The sequence below is a fragment of the Varroa destructor genome, unplaced genomic scaffold, assembly GCF_002443255.2.
Source record: "Varroa destructor unplaced genomic scaffold, Vdes_3.0 BEIS01000001.1, whole genome shotgun sequence".
Classification (NCBI taxonomy): Eukaryota; Metazoa; Arthropoda; class Arachnida; order Mesostigmata; family Varroidae; genus Varroa; species Varroa destructor.
In genome coordinates, this window is record NW_019211454.1 from 17,223,465 (window position 1) to 17,238,138 (window position 14,674).

At 50.0% G+C, this 14,674-nt stretch overlaps 1 protein-coding gene across 7 annotated transcripts in view; it reads left to right on the top strand.

Moving 5' to 3' along the window:
• Positions 1 to 14,674, top strand: part of LOC111242814 (uncharacterized) — a 68,870-nt gene that overhangs the window by 9,084 nt on the left and 45,112 nt on the right. The window contains exon 1 of one of the 7 annotated variants that reach the window (XM_022787643.2): positions 8,357 to 9,920. The exons of 5 other annotated variants lie outside the window; for them this stretch is intronic. The gene's annotated coding sequence lies outside the window, so the exon portion shown is untranslated. Of the gene's footprint in view, positions 1 to 8,356; positions 9,921 to 14,674 lie in introns of those variants that run through there. One more of the 7 variants, XM_022787651.2, reaches the window with a different exon arrangement.

Consider the following 14,674-nt stretch of genomic DNA (forward strand, 5'->3'; position numbering starts at 1 on the left):
GGATCTACACTGTTGCTGCGCTGTTTTGAAGCAGTTTTTCGGCACGGCAAGATGGAACAAGTAGTTCTTTGAACAGCTATGTCGGCATCAGCGCTATTGTCATGATGATCAGCCCAGCAGCAGAGTCGCTCACTGTCACTGGTACCCCCTTTTTGTCACTGTCTTTTTTAGCGGAGCTCCGGTCCTCCATCAACAGCGATAGTCGCGGATCCGGTTAATTTGCTCAGTCTCACAGTAACGATATGCATTATCTACATTATGTATATTCGTTTGGCCGTCCACTACTGCACCAGTGTTGGCATCGCCGACTTGGTCCTTCTCGTTGTTGTTGTTGTTGTCCGCCCTTGTTCCTTTTTCCTCTTCAATCCCGCGTAGAGTCGCATAGAACAGGCGCTAGCGAATGCTGGCTATGCCCGTGGCATCTGTTCGTCGAACGAGCATCGTTTCGGTCGTTGACGACCAACGACGCCGTTTTCTCCACAACGGCCTCGTTGATCGCTCGCAATACTGACAGCGTCATCCGGCGGCAAGAGCAGCGCGACGTCCTCAAGGAGCATAAGAACGCTACAGACGCAACGACGCCACCACAGTGATGACGCCAATTGTACAACGGTTACAGTAATCAGTGCAGCTAACCTATACAGGCACACTACTACGGTCACTTAGAACGCTAGCGTACACGCAGCAGAATACGAACATGCAGTCAGCTCTAGACTCATATGGGTATTCTCGCCGAGTCATGGGGTCAGCCATAGAGAAATGCGGAGACACTGAGGCGTACCGAAAGGAAGCAAAGCTACTGCCTCGTGGCAGAGCAACATCATTATATAGGATCGAACGCAAGCTATGGCAGAATTTTGGCTGTTTAGCCAACCAGTTTTCCTAGAAGGACCCTGCTCCAGTAGCAAGAACAAACAGGTGGTATTTAGGCCAGGGCTACAGATTCGATGAGAATAACGGACGGTTTTACACTAGATTAGTTGAACCTATTTCGTTATTAAGTGCTCTAACATTAGAAGTAGGGGAACACGTTATCACTAATCTATCACAGGGGCAGATATAATGAGATTGAAAAAAACGGTAGATAAAGACAGTGCAAAAGAGAGAAATGGCGGAAAAAATCGTCAAGAAGAATAAACTGTTTATTAAGGGACAAGAAAAGCAGACGGAAAGTGCTGGATAATAAAAAGATCCTTGTAGAACGCCATTGTGACACACTGAGAAAAACAACAACAAGATAAAAGAAAAAAGATAAAAGAGAATTGGGTAGCAATAAGAGCTATCCTTACTAGGGGCAGGGTTGCTTACTCAGCTCGACCCATAATGAGACCCTTACTGTTGTATCATATATATATATATATACACGTGTAATGTATAAATATGTGAACCCTATCATTTGTATTTCGGCCGGCGCTCGAAGATTAGCCCGCTTTATGATTTTCACCTCGGCTGCAGTTGCAGTTACGTTGCAAACCTGGCGTTACCCTCTTCCCCAATCTAGTGGTAGTGTTGTTTTTGTCATGAGAAGCGCCTATGCCCCTACTTGTATTATGTCTTTATTGATACGCGAAAGCTCCCTAGGCTGCAGTTCGTTCTGCTATAATCTCATGCGATTTTTTCTTTTAGTCTAATTCCTTCCCAAAATGTTGGGTCGTTCTTTTGCATACGAAAAGTCCATGACGCCAATAAAGACGCCGTTTTCGACAATAGGCCAGCTTCTGTCGCGGCAGCTGTTGGTATTGCTGTTACGTCGGCCAAACATAGGTAGTCTGATCCATCGATCCGGACGACGATGACTGGAATCGCTGTTGCCTATTTCACTGATGCCTCTACAGCTGTTGCTGCCGCCCCAGTCCCCACTCTGACGAACAGCTAATGGTGATAGGCCAACAGGCAGCAGGCCCCGCCACATCTAACAAGAACAGTCTGATCGCCATCGCAAGAGCAACGAGAATAGACTACCTCTGCTTCAACGACGGTCATCCCTGGCAATAGCGTCGCTCACTCGTTTGCTTGCTTCTATGCGCGTTCGTGTGATGTGGTCTTCTCTGTTGTGGCCATGTATGTGTGTTTATGCCTTTCGATGGCTAAGCGCCAGCAGCCGTTCGTTCCATATGTGTGCTTCCCGTGCCAGCCACGCTTGCTGTCGAGTAGTTGAGCCAATGGTGGGGATGACCGCAGCTATCACAGATCATCGTCATCGTCAACATCAACATCATCGACAACAACAACAACAACAACAACAGCAGCAGCAGCAGCAGTAGTAACAGCTTTAACAGGAGTCACTCACTCATTCTGTTGTGCCATGCTTTTCAACTGTGCCAATACTGCTTGCCGCTGCTATTATTGTTGTTGTTGTTAATAATGATCGTGGTAGTGACACCGATGGCGTCAGCTACAGATTCTGCTGCGGCAATCCGTTCGTCGATTTACTTGTTCGCCTGCTTGGTCTCCCGCTCGGTCGCTTACTCGTTGTCAGTCATCGTTACTATGAGCGGTACGGGCGTCCGTGCTAGCTAGCTACCAACCTCCAGAGACAGGCAACTACGATGCTTTCGTCGTTGTCGTCGTCGCCGCTAAACGCAATCGTCATCCGTCCATATCGGCAATGCGTCGTATCGTAGCGTTGCTTTGGCCTGGACGAACAGAGGTCGTTGGGGGGTGGCAGGGGAGCGTTAAGGCATGAAACAGCCAACCCATGTCGCTATGCGACAACGCTACTGGCACAAAACGGCACAGCCCTCAGAAACAAACGATAACGAAGAAAGAGAAGAAGTAGTTAACAGTGATGGCCACTGCAGGGTCGCCACGGATAATACGGCTCAAGGAATGAATGCGGTGCAAGGCGACTTTTTCAAAGCTCGAGTTCCAGAGACAATGACGAAACTAGCGAGGGGAGCCGTAATAGCAGCGGCACGAGTAGTCCCAGAAAAACGCCAGGTATAACCTTGGCCGCGAGTTTTTTGTATGGCGAATTAATCTCATAATGTTGATCGCATAATGTATTAGTGATGATTGCTTTGGTTTGGGGTATCTATAGTATATATATACAAATGTACATATACATTGCGTATCTTTAGACAAGTATTCTTGGATTGTAGTGTCCCCCCCCCCCCCAGATCAATCAGTAGGCGAAATGACGCCGACCTCTATCACCCACTAACAAACAAGCAACGCCGCGTCATAGGCGAGCAGCCTATGATGCGGTGTTATATGTCGTCGAGTCGAACTAATGCTGATAAGTTGAGCAGCATTCCGACCAGTTTGCCAACCCAGATTAGTTTGTTTCCCATTATCTCCTCCGTCCGTATACTTTAGCTCGATACGCTTCCAGGTGCTAACCAGCGGATTAGCAGAAGTAGCGGCCTTTCCAATCGAACAACCGTTGTGTTAGGCGATCAACGATCAACCAGTCAGCGACATTGTCGTGATTATTCGAGTCTCAGTAGCAGCACTTGTAACAATCCAATCAACAAGGAGAATGGCAACTGGCGTAGATGTAGTTATAGTAAGTTATGCTTGCGTCGTGCGGTTCTTCTCGCTTGGTCTTGCCGTTGCCCTTTCCCTATCTCCTTTGTCGCTCCTCCATCTAATTTTTCCCTCCCACTCAGGTTTTTTCCTTCGGGTTTGTCGTCTTTGCGATTCGATCTTTTCCCGAATGTCCCTCCAGTTGCTGTACTTTTCCTTCGTCTTTTTCTCTTCTAGTTCGCTGTCCCTATCCTATTCTCGTTTTTCTATTTCGTCTTCGTTTTATTTTTCGTTTTTTCCCCCTAGTTTCTCTCGCCCTGTCTCGTCGTTCGTTTCGCTGCTACCACCGCCGTCATCGTCTTTATCCACACGTTGTTTTCGTCCGCATTCTCTACCACCATGATAGGGTGCTCGGTCCGGCCCGCATACGTCCTATTCTCGCATTGAATACTCAGACACGACTTCGCTAGATCTGTTTCGATATCTTGTGGACGCCGGATCGCTGTGTGGTTGTCCTACGGCGGTAGCTTCTTGTTTCTGTTCTGTTTCGGTGACGACGGCGAATGCGGCAGGCCGACAGATCGACCGACCGACCGACGGACGGGCGGACAGACAGACCGGCCGACAGCCCGAGCAGTTCCAGCGTTACCGCCCCGGTGCTATTTGGCTGTTATTCGCCGCCGACTTACTTGTTGTTGGCTGACTACCGCGTCAAGAAAAGCTATTGCTGTAACTATTACCTTCGCAGCTGCTGCTGCTGCTGCTGCTGCTGGCAAACTCTGTCGTGGTTGCGGCGACTAGAGCTACTATAGGCATCATCGGCTCGTCATCATCATCATCACCATCATCCTCAATTTAAACTGCCGCCACCGCTGCTGCAGTTCTAACATGGTTCCGGCAGCATCCTGCAACTTTCGGCAGTTGTTCGTTGGTCTTTGTCGTGGCCTGCTTGATTCCTCTTTTCGTTCAGTATTCCATTTATTTGGCAGTTACATAGAGTGGGGCCGGTATCGTCGTTGTTGCTGTTATTGTTGTCGTCATGGCAATTGTCTAATATTGCTCATTGCTCGTCGTTGTTCTTTCACATCGTCCTCCAGCAGCGAGGCAAAGATAATGAGTGTGGTGATGGTGGTGGGACGGCCGTAGTCGCCGTGAAGAAGGCCCTAGCGGCCGATCAGCGGCCAGCGAATGTACACGACATCAACAACCTGAACGGCGACGCGAGGCGAAAAGCCAAGCATGAAGCCAAGACGGCCATCGGCCCGGATCCCTCCTGTTTGGAGGGTAGAGGACTACTCTATGTGCTTTGTTGGCTTTCTCTCCCGTACGTGTGTCCATAACTGCATATAGAACTGCCATTTGTAGGTGAGTGTATGTCTGTGTGCGCGCGCGTATACCGAGGGATGAGTATCATAAACAAATCGATAAGTACTGTGTGTAATTCTGCGTGGTCGTATTTGCAACGCAGCCCGATTCCGATTACGTATTGCAAGTCCCTATTAGGTATCGTGAACTCTATAGCATTTCGGCTTTCGTTTTTTGTCCAGCTGTCTGTCGGTCTATCTGTTCTAGTTCGAATATAACCAAGCCCAACTGGTAATCGAAGCTAGACTAGCTAGCACGAAATGGCAAGCCACATACAACCCACTGACAGGGTCGTCACAGCGCAATGATCGTCGATGATGATAACAGCAACTGGCGGCAGCTGCAGCGACAACTGTCGACAGCTGCATCGGTCGAAATATTAAGCAAACGTTATGCTGTGCGATGTATGCAGTAGGGGCTACTGAAAAATTCGCCCTCTTTTTGTTGGGCCGTCGCAGCGGTTCTCCGAAAAGAAGGTTTGAAGCAACGGAAAGCAGAGATATGGACGAGAACACCCACATATACACACACACACACACACACACACACACATCAGAGATACACGCGCGCTGGGTTATCACACATAGCCAATGCGTAGACGAACAGCACAGGAAATTTTTAGGCAAAGCAAGTCAACAGGACTCACGCGAGATATTCTATTAAGAGACACAATAGCGTATATTGTCATGAACTCAGTCGATGGCGACTACCATAGAACAACGGGGGGTTAAATACACATCAAAACAGTCGATGAAGATAGAAATGGAAGAAAAGTACGTAAAGGCATACAACGTAGTAGCCTGCCGCTTTTGCTGTGCAAAACAATCGTATATGAGCAACGTCTATCTCTGGTAGAAGCAGTTGTTAGAGATTTGAGAAAACAATGATGCCAATATAAGTAACAGTAACGTCTGGTAAGACCGTTAGGTAAGTGGTATTTCAGACGACTATTTTTTGTCAGTGTGAAATGAAGTGTGTTTACGTCCGGATTCGAATGTAGACCAAGTCACATGTTTCTCTTCTAATTAAGTACGTTTTTACGCGGGACGTCTCTTGAACCCTACATGCTTCTATCTTTACTCGGCAGAGAGCAGCTCTAGTTGAGACAGTTACGGTCGGCTTATGTTATCCAGCCCAAGGCAGCACTGCCATTGAATCTCTTTAGTAGTGATTTAACTAACGAATTTGATCATTGTGAGCGGCGTTGCTGTGCTGTTAGACGGTGCAGAGGCGTGTTGTTTGTTATTGGGCTTGATATATTAATCGCCACTTGATTTTCAATTGCTGGTACTTCGGAAAAATCGACAGGTACATGAAGAGGGGGGCAGCAAATTCTAGAATTACCTTCCTCGTTTCTCATCCCTCGACTCGTTTCTATACATGCGGCCTGAGTAATTCCGCCCTTAGTGCAGACCCGGCAAGCTCTCTTCGTTGATAATATTTCACTGGGGTATCTTTGCATCCTCTCTCTCTCTCCCCTCCCTCTCTCTCTCACGCGTGTATGCTCCCCGTCTTTGGTTCTCCTTTTTTTCGTTAGTTAAAAGAGACTTCTCGATATTCGACTATTTTTCTACATTCACTATCCAGTCTTTTATGCTTCCGTAATGTTTAGATCAGTTGGCTTTAACTAGCTTTCCTTTACACATTACGTGCTGCTTGGTTAGGCCCTGCATTTGTTCTATTATCTGTTTTCCTTTCTGTCGCTTCCTGTTTTTTCTCCGAGCGCTGCGCTTTCTTCGTCCGTCTGCCCCGCTTGTTATTCGGCGTGTCGTTGTATGCCTACTCTGTAGCGACGAGGACACGCTGCTAAATCCATTCGCACTGTTCACCGCCAGCACTTTTTTCTTTTTATTTCGATGAAGTTCGTATCGCTCGGTAGCCTCGTGGAACGCGGCATTCGACATGGCCACAATCACCACCGTCACCCCATCTGCCGCGACTGCCGCTCTGGGTTACTACGCGGGCTGCGATTAACCCAGCCGACTGTCACTCACTCGCTTCTCGGTTGTGTAGTGTGTATTTTACTATGTATTTTTGTTCTCTGTTTTTGCTGTGTACAGAATCGGTCCGAGCGGTTATGAGCGGCCCACCGCGAGATGTTATTGCTTGTATAGACCGATGTTTCTTGCGTGTGCGCTATGCTGGCGTTTCGTTTGTCACGTCCATCGTCGTTCCGTGGCCAGTCTGTCCGTCTCCATCTGCGTTTATGGGTTCGTCGTTTAGTCTGTTGCTGTTGTTCACTGATTGCTGCTCGCTCACAGTTACCATTCGCTGTGCGGGTGCGGCAGCAAAGCCCCGTCGAGTCATGCGGCGACTACGGCGATCGGCTAGTGAGCCAGTCATCCAGTTACCACCTATTCACAAAAGGCAGTTGGGTAACAACAGGAGGCAACGAGAAGACATGAGGGGAGGCAATCGACGTATTAGTGGCGGCAAAGCAGCAGCCAAAATAGCGCCCTGCGCTAATATCCCTCAGTTCTCCGACGAGAATTAGTTTCCACTGCGATAGCGGCGCCACTATGGCGGCTATACCATCATTACCACCAGCAACTACATCGCACTATTATTATTATTATCATTGTGAATATTATTATGGAATTGCTCCCCGTACGGCCTCGCAAACTAGCCGTTGCGAAGCCACTGCCGAAAGCACCACTCGACCGCGGTTTGCTCCCGGCCGCGTCGTGTGCTATCGTAGATAGTGTCTGTAGCGGCAGAGGCACGAAGTTGCAACTGTAGCACCTGCTCTAGCAGCAACAACTGCAGCAGCTGTAGATACCATACATGTTCGCTATAGTTGCTCACAAATAGATGGCGAACAGCAAACTCCTGAGCACGTCCTGAGCAGTCCTTTAACTTCGCGCAGTTACGTTTCAGCGCACCTGGTATGACTGCGTAGCGCGAATGCTGCTGCAGCAGCATGAGCGCCCCGCTAGACGTTGCCAACTCTATCTGCTGATCCAATAGAATCGTATGGATTCGCTGTCGCTGGTGACGGCAATACACCCCCCTTTCTCTGCCTGTCTTTTTCCGTCAGTTCGCCTCTGTACGTTTTCTTTTTGCGAGCGTCTGTCCGTCTTTTGGCCGGTTGCTCGCTTGTCGGTCCATACTCCCTCCCCCTCTCCCCCCCCCCCTGTCTGTCTATCTGTTGCTGTTTGTCGTCGTTGCTCGGTTCGTTCACTTCGTCGTCGTCGTCGTTGATCTTTCCTCTCGTCTTCTTCGCCGTCGATTCATTCGTGGTCGTCCTGTTTGCGGCTGGACAGAATCGGGGCAGCAGCAGCAGTAGTCGTATGATGCCGGTGTGGCAGTAGAGTGATGCGGTCGCCATCATCGCCGCAGCCGCCAGAGTGGCGGCATGCGCTGGCTCTTTCTCTCTCTCCCTCCTTTCTTCATTCGCCTTCGTTCGTCGCCTGCTCGTTCGATCGCTTACTGCTCGCTCCTGCCAGGGCGAGAGCGCAGCGGCATCATCAGCAGAATCCCCGTCCTCATCGCCATCAGCAATGGTAGTCGTTGAGTGAGAGGAGAGAGGCGACCATCGAGCGAATAGCCGCGGTGGCAGCGGGGTCCAACAGGCGACCAGCAACAACCAGCGGTGGTGGCAGCAGCAGCGACCGCCTTTCAAGCAAGAAGCAGGCGCGGCAGCGCCGCCAACAGCAGCGAGGCAGTCCTCGACTCGAGGCAATCGTCAGTTGTCGGTCTGTAATCAAGCACGGAGCCACGGGCACGATCGCCGTTACACCCGGTACAGCTACATCCAGCAGAGGGCACACCAAGCAACAAGACACGATCGGCGATTGCCATCACCGACGGCACGATCAGTTCGTTCGTGGACACGGTCAAGCTAAGCCGAGCAGGACGGCGGGCAGTACGAGTGCACGCCGTCATGACAGAGCCCAACTCGACATAATCCCCGATGCCGCAACGCTAACAAGTAATGAAGATCGAGTTAACGACACTAAAAATGCAGGCCGGCACAGCACACGCGGCTCACAGGTAGAACGGCGGCGGGCATCAAGACCACAACGACAGCGATAGGCAAACGAACTTCAGTGGTGTCGAGTGAGCGTCGCCAATCGAGAAGCAATAGCAACAATAGCTGCCGTAACTAAGAGATTCAATAGATTCTCGGCCACTGTGCTGCGTGCCCCTAACTGTGTTTGGGCGCTCGGGGCTGTGTAGGTGCGTATCTAGTGTGGTCATGGCTATCGTATATTGCAGCTGGCTAACCGCGGAACAATCCTCCAAGAAAACGTACTGGCGCAAGAACTGCTGAAGATTCGCGGGGGGAGCTAATATTTAAAAATCCGGATGGATGATAGGTACAACTGGATCTGTTTAGTATCAATCAGTCGGATGTGGTCTCTCGACTGTGTGCCTTCATTCAGTTTGTGCTAGAATCAGGAAAAGGCATTCAGTGATTACTCAGAGTATGCCTTTATGGCTTTTTGTGTGTGTGTGCTATTGTCATTTTGGGTTCTACTGTTGTTGCTGTCGCCGCAGCGCGATTAGTAAAGTTCTGCCCTGTAGAACTTTGGACGACTGAAGTTCTTGTTTCGTTACTGTATTTTATACTGGAACATCGCTGTCAGTAACTAGACATATAAAAACAAAGAATGATATAAAAGAGAAACGGGCGAAGAAAGAAGAGGGTAACGAGTAACTAGATTTTTCAAAGAGAATTCGTCCTGCAAGCGCAAAGTCTCTGCTAAGCCATCTACCTAAGTTGCAACGCAGTTGCCCGTATCAGAGCACCGCATAGTGCTAGCTCGGATACGGGAAGCTTAATAAGAATCAAATCGGTAGATTGAATGGGTTTGTGATGTGATAAACATGCGTTTATCTTCAGCGTCACTATTATATTCGCGAGGCATGCCTACTATACAATGTAGAAATTAATGTGAACGGAATACAAGCGGCGAATGTGAGATTTATCCCCCCCCCCCCCTGGATTAAGTGCGCTCCTGGATCGGCTAAAGTGTGACATACGTGATGCGACAATTGTGAGTGTTTATAGAAAGGAAAGATCCACACGGAATGGATTTTTACTGCAGAAGTATCAGCCCCAAAGGATTGTCTCTCTAGAAAATGTAAGTGACCCTCAAGAATTGGTGGAACACAAGCGTGCAGTGAGAACACACAGGGACAACGTTGATTATCTGGCATTTTTAGATTTACGTATCATTCCCAAGTACCCCATTTATTACAAATAAATATATTATAAACCGTCGTCCCAGTCGGTTGATAAATATAATATCATAAAGTTAAACCTCAACACGAGAGGTTTGAGGTTTTCTTGCGCATGTTCGCTCCGGCTGAGCAGTTTTTGAAACGTGGCTTTCAGCTCGACCGTCGGCCGCCCCGGATAACATCAACATATCATGTATTTGTCCACGGTGTCTTGCTCCAATATTAGCGCCACTAGTCCTCTCTGCCAGGCTGGTCATCTTTTGTCTGACTGTTTGCCTGCCAGGCCTATCTGGATGTCCTGTCCGCACCTATATTTACGCGAACGAACGGTGAGCAGTCAAATGCCAGTTGCTGCTAGCTTGTGTGATTATAGGCCAGACTAAATAGTTGCTACGCACGGAGGTATAGGGCATTTTGCTGCAGTTGTCCCTCGCCGTCTGCCCATTAGCATCTTTGTGTTGAATGATTTCTAGCAATCATATGTTCGACACTTGATCGTCTGTTCGCCGTGTTTCTTGCTCGTCTTCTCATCAAGTCAAACACTGTAGCATTCGGTTTGTAGATGAATGCTGCATTGGTTTGTTAAAACGCCACCAAACACTACGTGTCGCCACGTGCATCTACCGTTGAAATATTATATACGATTGTACATACAATGCTGTGCTGGAAGCGAATTCCCGCGTGTTTCGAGCGGTAGATGATTGCCTCATAGGACACAACCTCCGACCTGCTTGGAGGCTTGCTCGTCTGTTTATTCTGCTGCTGGCGATGGTGTCTTTACAAAGCGTTTGGCGTTCGTCGTTTGCTGCTGCTGCTGCTGCTGTACCGACTCGATCTCTGTATGTATCCGCGCGCGCCCCATTAGCTTCCCAAGCCAGCAACGATTGCGACCACTACGCTCAGCACCGCAACAACAGCATTAGTGGCAGCATCAATAGCCCGCTGTCCCATGCCTACATAGTGGCGGGTCGGCAAGCTACCGGTCTGCACGCAAACATGCATACAAACACGGATAGACGAGCGAAAGCAAAAAACGACGAGAATCGACAACGCAGAAGAACACAGACTTCTTCTACAGGCCGCCAGGCAAACCGACAGTGAAAGACAGTTCTATAGGCACACACAGTGGCACACACGCACACGTAGGATACACAGACATGAATCTATCGGCAATAGCAACACTCCGGGTAGCTGACTGACTGACTGACTGACGAGCGATCGTCGTTTATTCGTTTGTTAGCTGGTTCTTTCGGCCGTTCGTCTTTCGGTTGGCCAGTCAAAGCGGCCAAGCGTCGTCGTTGACGACGCTGAACGGCCAGGCCGTCGACTCGTCCCCAGTATCCAGTATGCAACAACTACAAGACCCAACAACAACGCAGCCATAACAGCCAACGCCACCGCTGCTATTGCTGCAGCCATAGCACTATTCTGCGGCGGCCAGAGGCAGCCAGCGATCGCCGGCGAGCACCGCCACTCACTTATTTTGCTTCGTATACCAGTAGCGGTGGTGCGACTGTTGCTGCTGTCCCTGCATCGCGATCCTGCGAGGCAACGCTCATGGCTACGGCCGCTCTCCTTTCCCCAGATGCAGCTCTGTCTAACAACAACAGCAGCAGCGTCTCTACTGCCACCCAGCGGCTGCGCCAACGACGACGAAGTTGACGATGGCTACCACTACTGCTGCTCTCAACAGCAGCAGTTTTCGATGGCGGTACCTGGCTTGCTGTGTCATAGCAGCATTGCCTCTGTGTGCGCGTGTATACAGTCAGCCAGGAGACCACCAGTGAGTAGCTGCTGTGTGCAGCGTGTCTGACTATCTCTATGATTCGGTTTTCCGTTGCTAGTCTCCGTCATCACTGGTCACCGATGCGGGGTTGGGCTTGTCGGCGCTGGCCGACTTGCGACGACAACAACGAGAGTACGTGGCGCGTGCATTAGCCTGCGTCCCTGGCTGCCTTGATGGTTACATTCTTGGTTCGATGGCTGTGTAGGGTGCTAGTGGTGCTGCAGGACGCACGGCGGAAGCTCTGAGTGCTACGACGAACGAAGCGTGCGCGCACAACCTCGTCGCACATATAGAACTGCAACAATAACAGTAACAGCGGCGTTAGAAGGCATAATTTCTCGTAAGACGGGAGACTATAATAGTCAACAGGATAAGAGGGATAAAATGAACAGAAAGACCGATAGCCCGCAAGAAAGACGGACAGACGGGGAAAGCTCTAGCCAAGCAGACTATCGAGCTGCTAGTCCGAGGCACTCGCAGCCATCAGACACAGTCCGGTGTAAATCGCGCGTGAACGAGTTGACGCTACGCACAAATATTGCCACAAGCGAGCGACGCTCGCCGGTCGCTAGCTAGCGATGGTGGCAATGTTCATGAAAGGAGCAGCAGTAACAGCAATCGTGGTAATAGCCAAGGGACCGGGGACACATTAGCGGCATGACAGCTCAATGGATGGCAGAAAGATGAACCAACAGGTCCCCACAGAATGTATCAACAAGAATTGGGCGCACAAAAACGAATAGGAACTGAGAGAATAAAAATGTGCAATGAACGACGGTGTAGAGAATTGGATAAACACACGCATGTACAGAGAGAGAGAGGCCGGGAAGAGGCGGTAGAGAATTAGCAGATATAAGAACACTGTTTTATTTAATGTATCTGGATTTTTAGGTTGGCCAGTCGAACAATATTCGACGCTATTCACTGTCGTTTGGTTTCAACCTGTTTTTGAGCGACTTTTCTTGAATCCTTTTGCTTTCCTTTTTGTTCTCTCTTTCTCTGCCTTCCTTTGTCTATATCCAGAGACTTAATCGCAGTATATCGCGCGCCACCTCACAAATTTCTTTTCACTATCAGCAGGAGCATTCGTGCACGAATCCAGCCGCAATGGAGAAGACGGCCAATCCAATAGGTAGTCTTGTAATCACTGCTATGCACACATTGAGATCGCTGTGCACGGCAGATATCGAGCGCTACAGGCGCACGAACTGAGAGATGTTCGCGCCCAGGCGGGATCAGCGATTCGTCGTCGTCATCATCGCCAGAACTGACGTGGAGTCGGCTTATTCTCTTCTGTTTGTTATTCGATTTTGAGTTCTCGTTTAGTTAGCCGTATTTTCGTTTCGGCCTTATTACTGCTGTTATCATTTGCCGTTGCGGTTAGCTTTGTTAGATACCTGTCGGTGGCTGGTGACAATTTTCAGAGTGCCTGACATATCAGCCGCCCCGCTCACGATATCCTATTGTCTTTCGTGATGGTGGAGTCGTCATAGCTGTTGTCGGTGGTGCTGCTGATGCCGTATAAAGACGCTGGTTGGTTGCTGTTGATCTGTTTCAACAGAGTGACGGCGGGCGTCAAACGGTGCTAGAGGATTGTCAGCCTGTCGGGTTTTTGCTCGTAAGTGTAGCTATAGCTGCTGCTGCTGCTGCTGCTGCCTGACCCGGTACAGGGACGACATCGACGATCGTCGGTTGATACCGATGCTGCTGTTTGTTGGTTTCTGCTCCGCCTGTGTCGTCGCCTGACCGCGTATAGTTGTAGCAGTACGTGTGAGCTGATGTCTCCGTGTGTGTGCGTATGCGTCTGTGTGGACGAATGTGAATGTATGGCGGTATCGATGGTCTCTTGGTCGCTGTTTGCCAGCGCGATTGCCTGTCTGCCTGGCTGGCTGCCCGAGCCACTGTTGCTTGGTCGCTCGCCGGCTAACGATGGCTGGTTGGGTGTATTGCTGGATGGACTGACTGCATTTGCGCTTGCGGTGACTGTCTATTCTGTAGTTCGCTCATCTGTCCGTCTCTCGGCTGCTCGCTCGTCCGCCGGTGAATGCTGGCCGTGCTGATGCTACTGAATGTGTCTGGGTGATCTTGCCGCTCCCTCGCTATCGCAGCAACAATAAATAGTGAAGCAGCTAGCCATCCAGGCAGCAGCAGCAGCAGCAGCAATGGTGGTTGGTGTTGCCGGTGCTGTGGCCAATAATGGTGGTTAGTTGCTTGTTTTTTCATTCGTTCGCGTCGCTCGTCTCCCAGCGGCCTCTCCTCAGCTCGCTCACTGCCACTCGTGCGCATTCGTTCCTTGCTCACCGCTCTTCGCCGTATCCGCCTTTCTCTCTTGCCGCTCCTTTTGTTCGTCGCTCACTCGCGTCACGGCTTCCTGGAGCTGCTGCAACTGCTGCCAGCAACGATCCAGCAGCCGACCCGGCTAATAGAAGTAGCATTAGCATCCAGGCGCAGTAGCAGCAGCAGCTTAAGCTGCTCTTGCTACTGAGGCTAGCGCTGATGATCGCGTTGGCGATAGTGATGATGTTGAGACATTGATGTAGCAGTGGCGACTGGATTGTGATTGTGCTGCTATCATGGTGACGGTGGCGACGGCTGTGGCAATGTTGCAGTTGCCGCCACCGCCACCGCCGGCCCTCGTCAACACCGTTCCTTCGTTGGCTGGTTGATGCCGATGGTTGAGGTAACGTCGAAAGTTGAACGCCGAACGTATCCACGCTGATTCTCAAGGGCTGTTCGACGGTAGCAGAAATCGAATCGCGCAACAAAGTTGTCGCCTGGTATTGCTGTGCTATTTTTGTGTATTTGATGATGGTCAAGCTGAACTGAATGGATTTAGATTGAGCTGATTACTTTGGCTCGGCTCAGCCT